The sequence below is a fragment of the Phascolarctos cinereus genome, unplaced genomic scaffold (genome assembly GCF_003287225.1).
Source record: "Phascolarctos cinereus isolate Bilbo 61053 unplaced genomic scaffold, phaCin_HiC Scaffold_7;HRSCAF=346, whole genome shotgun sequence".
NCBI lineage: Eukaryota > Metazoa > Chordata > Mammalia > Diprotodontia > Phascolarctidae > Phascolarctos > Phascolarctos cinereus.
In genome coordinates, this window is record NW_027556180.1 from 26,777,988 (window position 1) to 26,792,170 (window position 14,183).

The following is a 14,183-nucleotide window of genomic DNA, read 5'->3' on the forward strand; positions in this document are numbered from 1 at the left end:
ACATACTTGAACTATGTTCAGCTCTTGGGCTGTACAATTACATGTGGCATGTCTAATAAAACAAAGTTAGTATGGCTTGTAGAAAAGCTATAAACAAGGTCTATCAGGAGATCTCTGGAGACCTGATATACATTAATTTCCAGAAGGCACTGGATATAGCCTTTTAGCATATACTTGTGAACAAGGTAGAATTTTAGCATACATCAAAAGATTCAAAATTGCTTAAGCAGATTATCTAAGGAAGGCTGATTAATGTATCAACATGGAACGAGTTTTCTAGTAGAGTCTCCATGTACTTGGAACCCTTCGCTTCTAAAATCAAACTATCCACGTATAGGACAAGGGAGACAGTACGTAACAATTGATTTGAAAGACTGTTATTTCAGTGGATCAGAAATGTTTTGTTTTGAAACTATGGTAGTTAATAGGAACCAAGTGTACAGAAACATGGAGACTAAAATTCTTGGTACTCTTCCCTATATTTTAGGTGTTACATTAACAATTTACAGCATATCCAAAGATGGGCTTCCAGGATGGTGAGATTATTGGTGATTATGCCACACAAGGAACTGGAAATGTTTAACCTGGAGAAATAACCAAGGAAGTCCAGGATAGCTGTCATCACATATTTGAAATGCTGTCCTGTGGTAGATAGATTCAAATTGTTTTTCTTGGCCTTACATAATTGAACTAGGGATAATTGGAAGATATTGCAGAGAAACAAAATTCTGCTCAATATAAAGAAAACTTACATAAAATTTGTTGCTGTTTTTAATTCAGTCATTTTAGTGTTGCCTGATTCTCTATGACCTTATTAGGAGTTTTCTTGGCAAAGATTCTACAGTGGACTGTCATTTCCTAATCATAACCCTGGGACATAAGGGCAATTATTGTTCCCATTTTGTTGTGAGAAAACTGACAGACTAAATGACTTATCCAAAGTCACACAACTAATACATGCTTAAGGCTACATTTGAACTCAGATCTTCCTGAGTCCAGGCCCAGCACTCTATCTACTATACCACCTAGCTGCTCACAGTGTAATGGGAGAAAGAAAATACAAACAACTGTGCGCAAATAAGATATATACAGGACAAATTGGAGATAATCTCATTAATATTAAGGGGAGCTTGGGAAAGGCTTTTTGTAGAAGGTAAGATTTTAGCTGAGCCTTGAAAGGATTTAGTTATCTCAATTTTAAACAAACACAACTAAATAAGCTCCCAGACTCTAGTTAATAATCTCTGCTCTTGATCTACGATTTCATAATCCTATAAACTCAGTCATTGTAGATTAGACAAGTCAATCACTCAAAAAGCATTTCATAAGCAATTACTGTGTGTCAGGTTCTGGGTCGGGCATAGGGAATCCAAAGAAATAGAAAAGCATGGTCCTGACTTCATGAAGCTCATGTTTGAATGGGGGTAGTGAACATTTTAAAAACACGCACAAACAAGACGTATACTGGATAAACTGGAGGTGATTAACACACAGAAGACACTGAAGTTAAAGGGGACTGGAGAAAGTTTCCTATATGTGCTGAGGCTTTAGCTGCTCATTTAGGGTTGGAGACAGTAAAAATGCCTGGACTCAGGGGGTGGAACATGTCGTGTAAGGAGGATGATGGCCACTTATTTCCAAAATCACAGAGATAGTTTCTGGTGACTCCTGCCCCTTTCCACCAATGAAAGCCCACCAAATAACCCAGGATCAACAACCTTCTGTAACTCACAAGGTGGCCTCCAATCATGGACACGCACATCCTGGTATTTATATTCATTTAGCTAACATCAGGAGAGAACAAATACATAAGAGCAATGGAGAATTTTCTAGTGCCAACACTGTCACTGACTAAACTGTTCGTTTTAGGAAAGTCACTTAAACTCCCTTTATGCTGTTTCCCTGTCTTTAAAATGGGGCATACCTGCTGTTCTCTGCTTTGCAGAGAGGCTAGAAAGAGGGGTGGGGGAGGAGGAAGTGTAATTAATATGAACCTAATTTGAGTTGTTTGGAAGAAAGATGCTATAGAAATTTGAAGAGTTATTTACCAGTGTCTCTTGTTCAAAAATAATTAGGGAAAACAAATCCACATGTTAAAAAAATATTATAACTAATAGTATATTAGTTGATATACTATTAGTTAATATAATAGTAATGATGGGGTGCTTGGGTGCTTGTGTTTGGGTGCTTGTACTTGGACCCCAATTTCTCCCTAGCCTCAGAAACCTGACAGTTTCTCCCCAGCCCAAGGACCTGTGCTTAGCAATTACTTGTGAGTGGGCCCCAGCAAGACCCTTATCTCTCTCCCTGGTGCAGTTCCAAACAGCACCTGAAGGATTTATTAGTTTAAACTGGCTTTGCACTGGGTCATAAAGACATTCTTACCCACTACTATACTATCCTATCGCCCTACCTTATTATCTAAATCCTGGGCTCCTCATTAACTGTATTCTAGACTTAAGACATATGTATACTCCCTACATCTATCTTGTCTAACAAGACATTGATTGGTGGCAGACTGGACAACTCTCAGTTACCCTGAACTCTAGTTGGCTTAGTGACGTAGCAGGCCTAAAACCACACCTCCACGTAGCCCCCCTTGTGGACTTTTCCTAATGAACTCTGGGTAAAACACCTGCACAGTAGGTACAAGAAGTGCATGTTCTTTTAAGAACTGACCACTCCTTAACCACTCCCTAATCCCACAATGAATCCCCTAGTTAGCATATTTGGCACATGTTTCATTGTATTTTATCCTATATAAACTTTAACTATACCTCTCTAAGGTTGCAGGATCCTTTAAGAATCCTTCCCCTCTGAAAAGCGTAACAATAAACTTTCGCCGCCTTGGCTTAAAGAATGCTTGAGTCTGTGAATTCATTCCAGAAGACCCATCCTGTACTCCGGTCTTTGAGGGGTCACAACCTCTCACCCTCTCAGCCCGCAACAGTAATAGTATATTATTTTTAGGTATTAATAAATGCAGAAGTATAGTATTCTATGTAAAATAAATGTAAGCCTCAAAACTTAATTTTTGAGTGTCAGACAAATCTTAATGGGGGAAAAAGAATTATAATTTGATGCTATAATGTTGACAATGCCAGAGTTCACACAAAATAAAAGCTACACGTGAGACTCTCCGGATGCTCAAACAAGAAGCTTCAGATTCTAAAAGCATCGTTACACAAGGTAAATGAAGTTACTTTTCGAGCATAATGGACTTTAGGGAAAACACATTTTCACATTATGATATGTATTGTAGCATCATTACGTGTATTATTAACGTATATGTATCACGTGATATACTCAGTTCCAAATCAATTAGTTGACATTTATGAAGCCCTTAGAGTACTATATTCCAGGTACTGTGAAGTTCAGCTCTTTTTATGTCAATTGTGTTTCCTTAGCAGGATGACTTTCATAATTGAGTCTCATGGATCACCCAATAGTATAGCCACCGGGACTTTTAGTTGGAAAACATCTTTAAGGGCAAGATAATTTCAGTGCTCACAATTACAGAAGACAGAAAGCCCAGTGGAACGGAGAGTGTGTTAGCCTTGAACTGAGGAAGCCCAGAGTGTGGAGTCAGAGACCGTAATTCAAAACCCACCTCCACTACTGACTTTGAGACTTCAGGCAATTTACTAAACCTCTCTAGTCTCTGACTGTCTGCATTTATAAAATGACAGGGGCTGACTAGATGACCTCTGAGGACCCTTGGTGCTTTAGTTCTATGATCATATAATATTAAGTCAACACACAACACCTTTCCAGCTTAGTGGGACCTCCCTCCCAAGGTTTATACTCTGCCTTTACAGTCTTTAATGAGGCCCATGAAAAAAAAAAGTCATTTATGAAGGATATAAGAATTTGTGGAGATGACTTAGAATCTCTCTCTCTCTCTCTCTCTCTCTCTCTCTCTTCTCTCTCTCTGTGTGTGTGTGTGTCTCTCTCTCTTCCTCCTCCCTTCTCTCATTTTCTTTCTCTCTTCTTTCTGTCAACTTAATAATTACTCTAAAAGTAAAGCCCCTTTTAAATAATTTTCCTTAGGCATTTATCCATTGACAGTGATTTCTTGAGTTTCATTGTAGCTCTAAGTTGAAGAAATGTCTCCTACGGTTCCTGTTGATTCATATCTTGGCATAATATTTGATGATTAAGATGATTCTTCTCAATCAGGAGTCTACCATGTAAAAATGTCCTTCCTTAAAATCCAAGAAATTGATATTCAATAATTTAAACTAAATCCCCTGAGCACAGTCTTGTTCTAGAAGGGAAAAGCAAACAATATTATGAAGGCTTATGCTAATTGAAATTGAAATGCTTAATTTATGTGTGTGTGTGTGGTGTGTGTGTGTGTGTGACAGAGAGACAGAAAGACAGAGACAGAAACAGAGACAGTGAACAAACAGAGAGAGAATCTCTTTTTCTCCTAGTTCAAGCTTGATCTTATTGAGAGGATTTACCTTCTTATGTCCTGTAATAAAGAGCTATTTTGGAGACGGCAGCTGAGAATACACGAACCTCACCCTTTCCTCTCCCAGTTGCCATGGCATTTTGCAGCTGAAGCTACAGTTCAGGCCGGTGGTTGCAATTAGGTTAATTAGAACACTATCTCCAAACACACAGCTTTCATAAGGAAAAAGTCTGAGGGAGTACTCTGCTTATGTACCAATAAACCTGTTTGAAAAATGCTTTGTCTAATTATAATGCATCATGACTTTCTCATAGGGACATTGGGTATTTAAATATTGTCACTCTCATAGCAATGGATAACACTTAGGCAAACAACATAAAATTGAAATATACATGCATATATACACACAAATACATACACACATGCTTATACATACACACACATATATTTACCTAGAACAGTCTCTCTCCCTCCATATATATTCATATACATATGTATCACATATACACACCTATTTATACATGTATGTGCATCTGTGTGCCCATGATATGTGTATTTCATATTTCTAATTTGGACATTTATATTTATATACATATAGAGTAGTTATTGGTTCACAGTGTAAGAGGACATATACTTCTTTTTTTTTTTGCTTTTTTTTTTTTTTTTAAGGCAGTTGAAGTAAAAATTCCAGGGTCACACAGCTAGTAAGTGTCAAGTGTTTGGTCTGAGACTGGATTCGAACTCAGGTACTCCTGACTTCAGGGCCGGTGCTCTATCCACTGGGCCACCTAGCTGTCCCTGTATACTTCTTTTAGAAAAAATGAACTTAATTGAGAATTTGGGATTTTGGTGCCTAAATAACAATCACAATGTCACATCTCTGAAGTAGCAGATAGCAATGGCCTTGGACTGAGGAAGGCCTTGACTTAAACATTCCCTCCAATACTCACTACAAGAACTGAGCAAGTCAAGTTATCTTTCTTTGCCACAGCTTCTTCATCTATGAAATGGAGATTATAAAAGCACAGGACATTCTGAGAATCAAATGAGATCACACATGAAAAGCATTTAGGTAAGCCCTAAAGCCTGTGTAATTGTGAGCACTTATCTGGCAATAAGCATGTGCTTAATTGTCAGTAGGAGACAAATGATTGCCGGCACCTACCAATATTATATGGGCATTTTAATGGGAGTTACCTGGATTTACTAAGTGATGCTGATCTCTCCAAGGTTACCACTGATCTTTGTATTGTCAAATATGGTGGAATTTGCTCAGCCCTCATTCTTCTGGACCTCTCTGTGGCAGCTGTCATTGCTGACCACCTCCACACCCACTCCCTGTGCCACCCCCACCACAATCTCCTGAACACTTTCTCCTGTCTCTTTGAAATATTGTCTCCTAGTTCTCCCCTTTCCCATCTGACCAGATCTCCTTTGTTCAACACCCATATCCTACTATGAAACATGACACAATCTTTCCTGTGTTTTCTTTTCTTCCCTCTTTTTGGTTAATCTCATAGATCCCCATCGGATCAAGCATCACTCTGATATAGACAGTTCCTAGACCTATATTGAGTCTCATCTCTCTTCTGTCCTCCACCTCTAATCCCCAAGGGCGTAATGGACAACAACAACAGCGTCTACAGCAGCTAGCATTTTCGTAACATTTATTATGTGCCAAGCACTCTGCTAAGCACTTTACAATTATTACCTCATTTGATCCCACAACAACCATGTGACACCGGTGCTCTTATTATCCTCATTTTCAAGATGAGAAAACTGAGGCAAACATGGATTAAGTGACTTGCCCAAGGTCCCACAGCTAGTAAGTGTTGGAGGTCTTCCTGACTCCAGGCCTGTTCTCTATCCACTACGCCACCTAGCTGTTCCCTAACATCTCCAATTAGGGCATTTTCAATCAGGTGTCGCCTAGGCATCTCAAACTCAATATATTTAAGACAAAACTCATCTCTTGCCTATAGTTCTTTCTTCATAAATTTTATTTCAGTTGAGGGTTACTATCATCCTTCAAATCATAGTTTCACAACTTTGAATCATGCTTCAGTATCCTTCCCCTCATTCAAATAATTGTCATCTTAATCTTTCTGTGTTGGCTGCCTCTCTCACTTCCACCCCCTTATTTGTACTTACACAGTTACCACTCTAATTCAGACCTTCATCATCTCTTTCTTAGACTACTTCAATTGCCTCCTAATTGTTCTCTTTCCTCCTAGCCTCTCTCCACTCTCCCCCTTTTGATGTTCTTCAGTCATTTCAGTCCTGTCCAACTCTTCATGACCTCACTTGGGGTTTTCTTGACAAAGATACTGGAGTAGTTTGCCATTTCTTTCTCCAACTCATTTTACAGATGAAGATCTGAGGCAAACAGGGTTAAGTGACTTGCCCAGAGTCACAGAGCTACTAAGTGTCTGGAACCAAATTTAAAGTCAGAAAGACTCCCCTCACTCCAAGTCTGGCACTCTCTCCATTCCACCACCTAGCTGCTTCACTGATACTCTTTCCACATGGAATAGTTCTGACCACAGCACTCACCTGTTCAAGAAATTCTGGTGAATTCTTGTCTCTTGTTAAAATGGGACCTTCTCTGTTTGATTTTGAAAGTCCTTAACAATCTCACTCTAGCCTATATTTCCTGGCTTATATAGTAACTTACTCTTTCATGAACTTTATATTTCAGCCAAACTGGCCTTTTCACTAGTCCCCATACAGAATATTCCATTTCCTTTGTCAATACCTTTGCACAGATAGCCTTATCATTTCTGGAACATTGCATGCTTCTTTTTCAACATCACCTGTTTGTTAGATGCTCCAGCTTCATGCAAGATTCAGCTCATGAACAGCCTCCTTTTGGAAGTCTTTGCACATTCCTTTAGAAGTAATGCCTGCTTCTTCCTTCTCAAATTAATATTATATATATATATATATATATATATACATATATATATATATATATATATATATATATACATATACGATTTTTACATATAATATGCATATTTCTTTGATAGCAAGGGCTATTTTTTTAATTTTTGACTCTGATTCTCTTTAATTTTCTTGCAAATGGTTCCAATAAGTCAATTAACATTTATTAGGTATCTACTTTGTGTCAAGATCTAAATAAATTCACAATCTAATGGGGAAGACATCATGCATGTGTGTATATATATATATATATATATATATATATATATATATATATATATATATACACAGACACACACATACATACACATGTATACAGATACATACATATATAATACATCCACATATATGTATGTATACAAGCATGTGTGTACACACGTTATCTATTTATCATCTATACATCTCTGTGTGTATATAGGAGATAATCAATAAGTTCCTAATAAATGTTCACTGGATATCAAATAATTAAAATACGGACAACTTCAGAGACAACTAGATTCTAGTCTGAGCTCTAATGTTCTCTAACTGTGTGTGACCTAGAACAAAGTACTTAACCTCCCTTGGCCTGTTTCTACCTCTGTACAACGAATAGGTTAAACATGATAAACTCTTAGGTCCTTTGGATGCAAAATCTATTGTTTTCTTTGTAAGCTCAGTAGAAAGTGATGGTGCTAGGGATGGGAATGTATCTGAAGACATTTAAAAATGATCAGTTTCAGCTGTGGTTTGTTTTGTTTTTAGCCTATTGATTGGTCAAATCTCATGAGCTCCATAATAGCTTCTTTATGATAATTGTGCAGCTTCCTTTGCTCTTTTACCAGATCATTAGGTTGCTGGGTTTCTAGAAAGCTAGCACTATCTTGTGTGCTATCTTGTTTGTTGATTTTTCCCACAAACGATGCTTTTAACAGTTTCTTTGTGACTGAGTAGGGATTTCTGTGCTGACAAAAAAGGCTAATAAACAGTTAAGCACAGGCAGAGATTCAAAAGGTAATCTTTTTCTTTTTAAAAAATGAACTCTAGAAACATTTTTTGTACAAATTTCAGTCCACTGAATTTCCTATGTTAAAGAACGTAGAAGTGGAGGAGCTCTGGAGTGAAAAGCAGATTACAGCTAGTGTTCAATCATTTCAGGTGTGTCTGACTCTTTAGGACCCCATTTGGAGTTTTCTTGGCAAAGATACTGGAGCGGTTTGCCATTTCCTTCTCCACCTCATGTTACAGATGAGGAAAGTGAGGTAAACAGGGTGAAGTAACTTGTCCAGGGTCACACAGCTAGTAAGTATCTGAGGCTGGGTTTGAATTCATGAAGAGGATTGTTCCTGAATTCCGGCCCAGCACTCTATCCACTGTGCCACCTAGCTGCCTATCTGTAATATCCCTTAAACAAAGGATTCAAGGTCAAATCCTTGCTCTGATAGTTACCTATATTATTTAGGCAAGAGACAGTCTATGTGAGGATCTACAAAATGAGAGGATCAGAGAATAATAAGCTCTAAAGTTCCTTGTAGTTCTAAATCCTAAAGAATCTAAGAGTGAGTAACCACATTTTTGTAGGTTTTTGCTTCTAGGACACAAATGTCACTTAATGTGCTTGATATGAGCCCACTGATCCAGATCCCTTTCCTTGCTCTAGAGAGGTCTCGGGAAAAGAGCAAACCCATGAGGTATAATTGCTTTTGTAGTCAGAAATAATTAAACTCAGACTCTCAGCTTGGTTGGATAGTACTACCTATCTGAATAGTTCCTGCCTACCTTAGATCATTCTGGATGATGCCAACCAACACCATCTCAAGAAAAAATTGCAAAATCTGCCAAGCCTATATGCAGAGGCTCCCCTATACTCTCTGTTTCCATTTTGATGGCCTATCCAGTTTGAGACCTTACATTTCATCATCTAATCCTGTTCTCTCTAGAGGTGCCCCCAACACATAAGTAATAGTAGTAGTAGTAGTAGTAGTAGTAGTAGTAGTAGTAGTAGTAGTAGTAGTATAGTAGTAAAAGGAGGAGTACTAGTAGCAGCAGTAAAAGGAATAGCAGTAAAAGAGTAGGAGTAGGAGTAGTAGGAGTAGTAGTAGTAGTAGTAGTAGTAGTAGTAGTAGTGGTGGTGATAAAAGGAGAAGGAGGTTGAGGAGGAGTAAACAGTGGTGGTGGTGGTGGTGGTAGCAGCAGTAGCAGTAGCAAGAGTAGAAATTCTCTCAACCAATGTAGATCAGTAATTTCTCTGCACTAATTGTTTTAGAAAGTTGCAGAAAGCACTAAGATTTGTACAACATTATACATTCAGGATGAAGCCGCACCTGAAGTTGAACCTAGACCTCTCAGTAAAAATTGTAACACCAATAATTATATATTTATTTTTTGCAGTACTGACCTCTAGTGGCACCATCTTTGTACCGTCCTCCATCAACATTCCAGGAAATCATGTAGATTCACACCCCGTTTCAGAACTTATCAATCATGGGCTTTACACTAAGTAATAGCCCCCAAAAAATGTTCCTTAAGTAGCTGCTGAGCTGGAACTCTACGTAGATACTAAAAAGGACATCCCAGCCCTTGTTGTCACTCTTCCTTTTCAGCTTCAAAGCAAGAGGCTGATGCAGAGGGATACCTAGGAGAGCTGTCTGGAGAAAAAGTAAAACTTTATCCCCCACATTACTCCATACAGCCTTGGGCAAATTTCCTGCCTAGGAAACTGTGCCTGGGATCAGGCTCATCACTTCCTTGTGTTTTCTCCCCCACCCAGGGGACTGTGAAGTGACCTCAAGTTGGTTGAGTCCAAGTGACTTAGTGAGTTTCAGCAGGTAGTAAAATCCCTGGAAGGTCATCAAGAAAGCAGTTATTATGTCCACAAAAGAAGTTGGTTGTGGTTGGATCACTAGCAGTAAAGTGGCATGCCATCAAGGGAAAAGTCAGCAGAGAGGGGCCACTGAAAAGAAGTTTGACATTTGATCAGATCCTGTTCAGTAGTGCGTAAGGGAAAGCTAGCTAATTATCAGCCATGCCCCCTCCCAAAAATGCTTGTTTATGCCCCTTAAAGCCTTGCTTCTTAAACAATTTTACTACTAGAGTGATGTTGCTGGATTCCATTCTCATTCTTTGCTTCTTTATCCTTAGCATTCCCTTTTCTATGTGAGAATAATCTACTTGCACGAATGCCTGATTCATATTTGTACTTCGGATGTTTCTTTTTTTTTTTTTAACTTTCTCACCCATCCTGGAAAAACCCCTATAACCATTTTTATAATTAGATCTGTAATTGGCAGCTTTCTATAGAGTAGCCATTGGAAGGATAAGTCAGTGAACTTGAGTATTGAGGAGTCTAATTCTTCTATTAAGAAACCATGTGAGCTCAAAACAGTGAATACATTATGGACCACAATGACAGGTAAAGGAGACATGTAATTTTCAGTCCCTGAGGCCTCAGTTGAATTTTTTCTATTTAACAAAAATGTTAGAAAAATGTTAGAAAAAATAAAATAAGGCAGCTTCCTATTCAGTATCTGTTTTAAGGCACACATTTGGAACTTTAAAATGGTTGTGTTGCTCACCTATTTCAGTTATATCTGATTCTTTTTGACCTCATTTGGGATTGTGTTGGCAAGAATATTGGAGTGCCTTGTCCAGGGTCACACAGCTAGTAAGTATCTGAGGTCTGATTTGAACTGAAGTCTTCCTGAATCTATGCCTAGTACTCTATCTATTGCACCACCTACCCATAAAGTGGACCACCATCCATTTGAATGTATCCTTGCAAAATTCACACAATATTAAAAAAAGCAGAGAACTCAACACCTAAAGACTATTGATGAATACTTCCATGCTAAAAATGGAAGTTGATAAAATTTCTTAAAACATGTAACAAATAGGTCAAAATCCTGTAGAGATACTCCCAGAGTAAGAAGAATTCACTGAGAAAGAGTTAAGGCTTATAAGAGGTCCACATTAGTAGACTTGTCAAATGGAACTGAAAGTGTCTTACTTCCTCAAGCTATGAAAAGACTAAGATGCAAGAGTGATGTGAAAAGGCCCTTCACAGACGGCATCCACGTGACCACAGCTGATGAGATGTCTACAAAGAAACAGCAAGCAAATGGCTTATTCATGCTTGGAAATAGGGGATACATCAGGGTAATGCAGGCCCAGATAGTTGCCCCCAGGGAGTGCTGAAGTGTTATTCTTTAAAAAGCTCGAATTAGAAGCTGTGCAACATATCACTGTACTTACTTAACCTACACCTAGTGAAGCATGACTTGAAAACTAGAACTATTCATCAGAAGCTTGTTCTGTTTCATGGAGTGATAGATGACAAATCCTCATTCTACAAATATGTATGCATATATATCAACATATCCTGAAGATTTCAACTAAGAAACTGTCCTTCTTTACAGCATCAAATTTATATGATCATAAGATTACAGATTTAGAGCTAGAAGAGATCATGGAAGTCATTTAGTCTGGACGCCCACCCCCCATTTTACAAATGAGGAAACTGAAGTTTGTCTCTTACCAAACATCACACAACAAGTAGATGAGAGAGCCATAATTTGAAACTAATTTTTATGCCTTCAGATCCCTCAGATATTCCACTGCACTTTGTTGTAATAAAAAAAAAAAGCCAGAAAACAACCTTGTTTGTAGGGACGTTATAGTGCACATTATACAGTGCTTTCTTTTTTTATTTTATTTTATTTGGTTTTTACAGATGAGGCAATGGAGGCATGGACCAATGAATTAACTTGTCCAACGTTAAACAATTAGCTAGCATTAGATCCAGGACTTGTCCCTAGATCTTGTGATTCCTAGTCCCATGCTTAACCCTACAGGATACTGGTGAAAGCAAAACTACAAAAATGATGAGGTGCCAGTTTGCCTTTCTTTGCCTTTGGCAATCTATCATACACATTCTTGACCTTTGTGACAAAGAGCGGTTTTTAATTTTCTGGAAATTTTGAGATCACTAGGTGGGTAGTGTCAAGATGTTATATGGTTGAGAGAAGGGGAAAAGGATGCAAGTGGTCATATGGGTCTAGGAGATTACATTCCTCATCTCTTACAGTTGTTGGGGTACTAAGAAATGGGAGCAACTGCCATTTGATATGGAGTAGTATTTAAGGGATGTTGGAGTATAGGGAATACTGATGTATGTGCTAAGCTGCAGTTCCAAACTGGCCTGCATCCCAGAGCACTGGAGAGGTAGCAATTGTGATGGGTATGAGTTTCAATGTGAGACAACTGAGAGCAAATGGATGAGACTGGGGAAGCTGGAAGCCTACAGAGAAATAGTGATGTCCTTGCACTTCCTTCTTGGAAAAGATCACCACCACCAAAGTATTATTAACATGGAGTGAATGGAGTGAATTTGTCCCATGGTAGATAGGTAGGGAGAGGGGGAGAGGGTTTCCTCCCACGGAGTGAAGTTCCTTTCTGGGAAAGCCCCTCTTTCTTATTCAACCTTTCTTAGTCAACCTCTATGCTGTAGTACTTTACATAGAGGGAAACAGTGAGGAGACATACTGCCAAAGTGCCAGCTCCTCAACTTAGAAACCCAGGGCAAAAATACATTCATCCAATAGAGATATTATCCTAATCAGACAAAATGAGTTTCAACTTTTTTCTTTATACTAATAAAAATGGGCAGACATTTTGCTGGCCAATGCATTGACTTCAACTCCTGTAGCTTGTCTGGGAATCCTCTAGAGACATGCAAGCATAGATACCCAGTTCTCTGAAGGAGATAATCCCTGTCTAGAATGACTGCAAGCTTTATCCTTTGTTATCTTCCTTATCCTGTGAACTGAAACTGTGCTTGTTTGCCCTCCTACCCTGGATTCTCCTCAGGACTGAGTGTGCACCAGGCAGTGTAGTTATCTGCCTGATTTTGCCCTGGTGGCACCATTTTGGATTTTTTTTTTTGGCTGTGGCCATGGCCCTAAGAATTGTTTGTGGTTTGATTATTAGGCCCTACCACACAGCTTATATCAGCGTAGAACAAGGGAGATCAAGAGCTGCTTAATTTGAATAGAGCTCAGTCGGATCAATGACATAGTTAAGTTTGACCCCATGATTATGCTCCTGAAAGAGAATGTAGGGGAGAAGAGGCCCTAGACATAACATAACAGACACAGAAAAAAGAGTAGATTATACTGGTGATTATAATTTCCCTGAGAGATTATAAATTTCTTGAGTGATTATGGTTGCCCTGGGAGGGGCAAATAATTATAAGAGCTAATGGCTGCATAGTACTTTAAGGTGCCCTAATCATATTATATATATACACATATACATATATATATGTATATATATATATATATATACATATATATATACATAAATATATATGTGTGTGTGTACGTGTGTGTGTATATACACATATATACATATTATATATATAATAAGACTATGTGTGTGTATGTGTGTGTATGTATATACAGCTTTATTTCAACTTCACAATAGTCCTATGAGATAGCTGCTGTTATAATTTCCACTTCAAAGATAAGGGAAATAAAGGAAGGATGCTGAATGTAAAATCACTAAGCATAGCAATATAGCAAAATGAAATGTTTGATCTTACGGTCATTTGATTGAGGCAGAGAAATGAATGTAGTTGTGTCAACCACACAAGAAATTCAAGAAGTTAAGTTTGGCTGCTAATATATCCTGATTTCTATATGCACAATCTGATAAACTTGGCTGGAAAATCTCTAAAACTGACCTCCTTGCAATTACTACAATTACTTTTTTTTCTTTTATTATGCCAAGAGTTACAAGCATGTGATTTCTATCTCCAGTTGGATTGAATAATTGCAAGGAGGATGAAAAA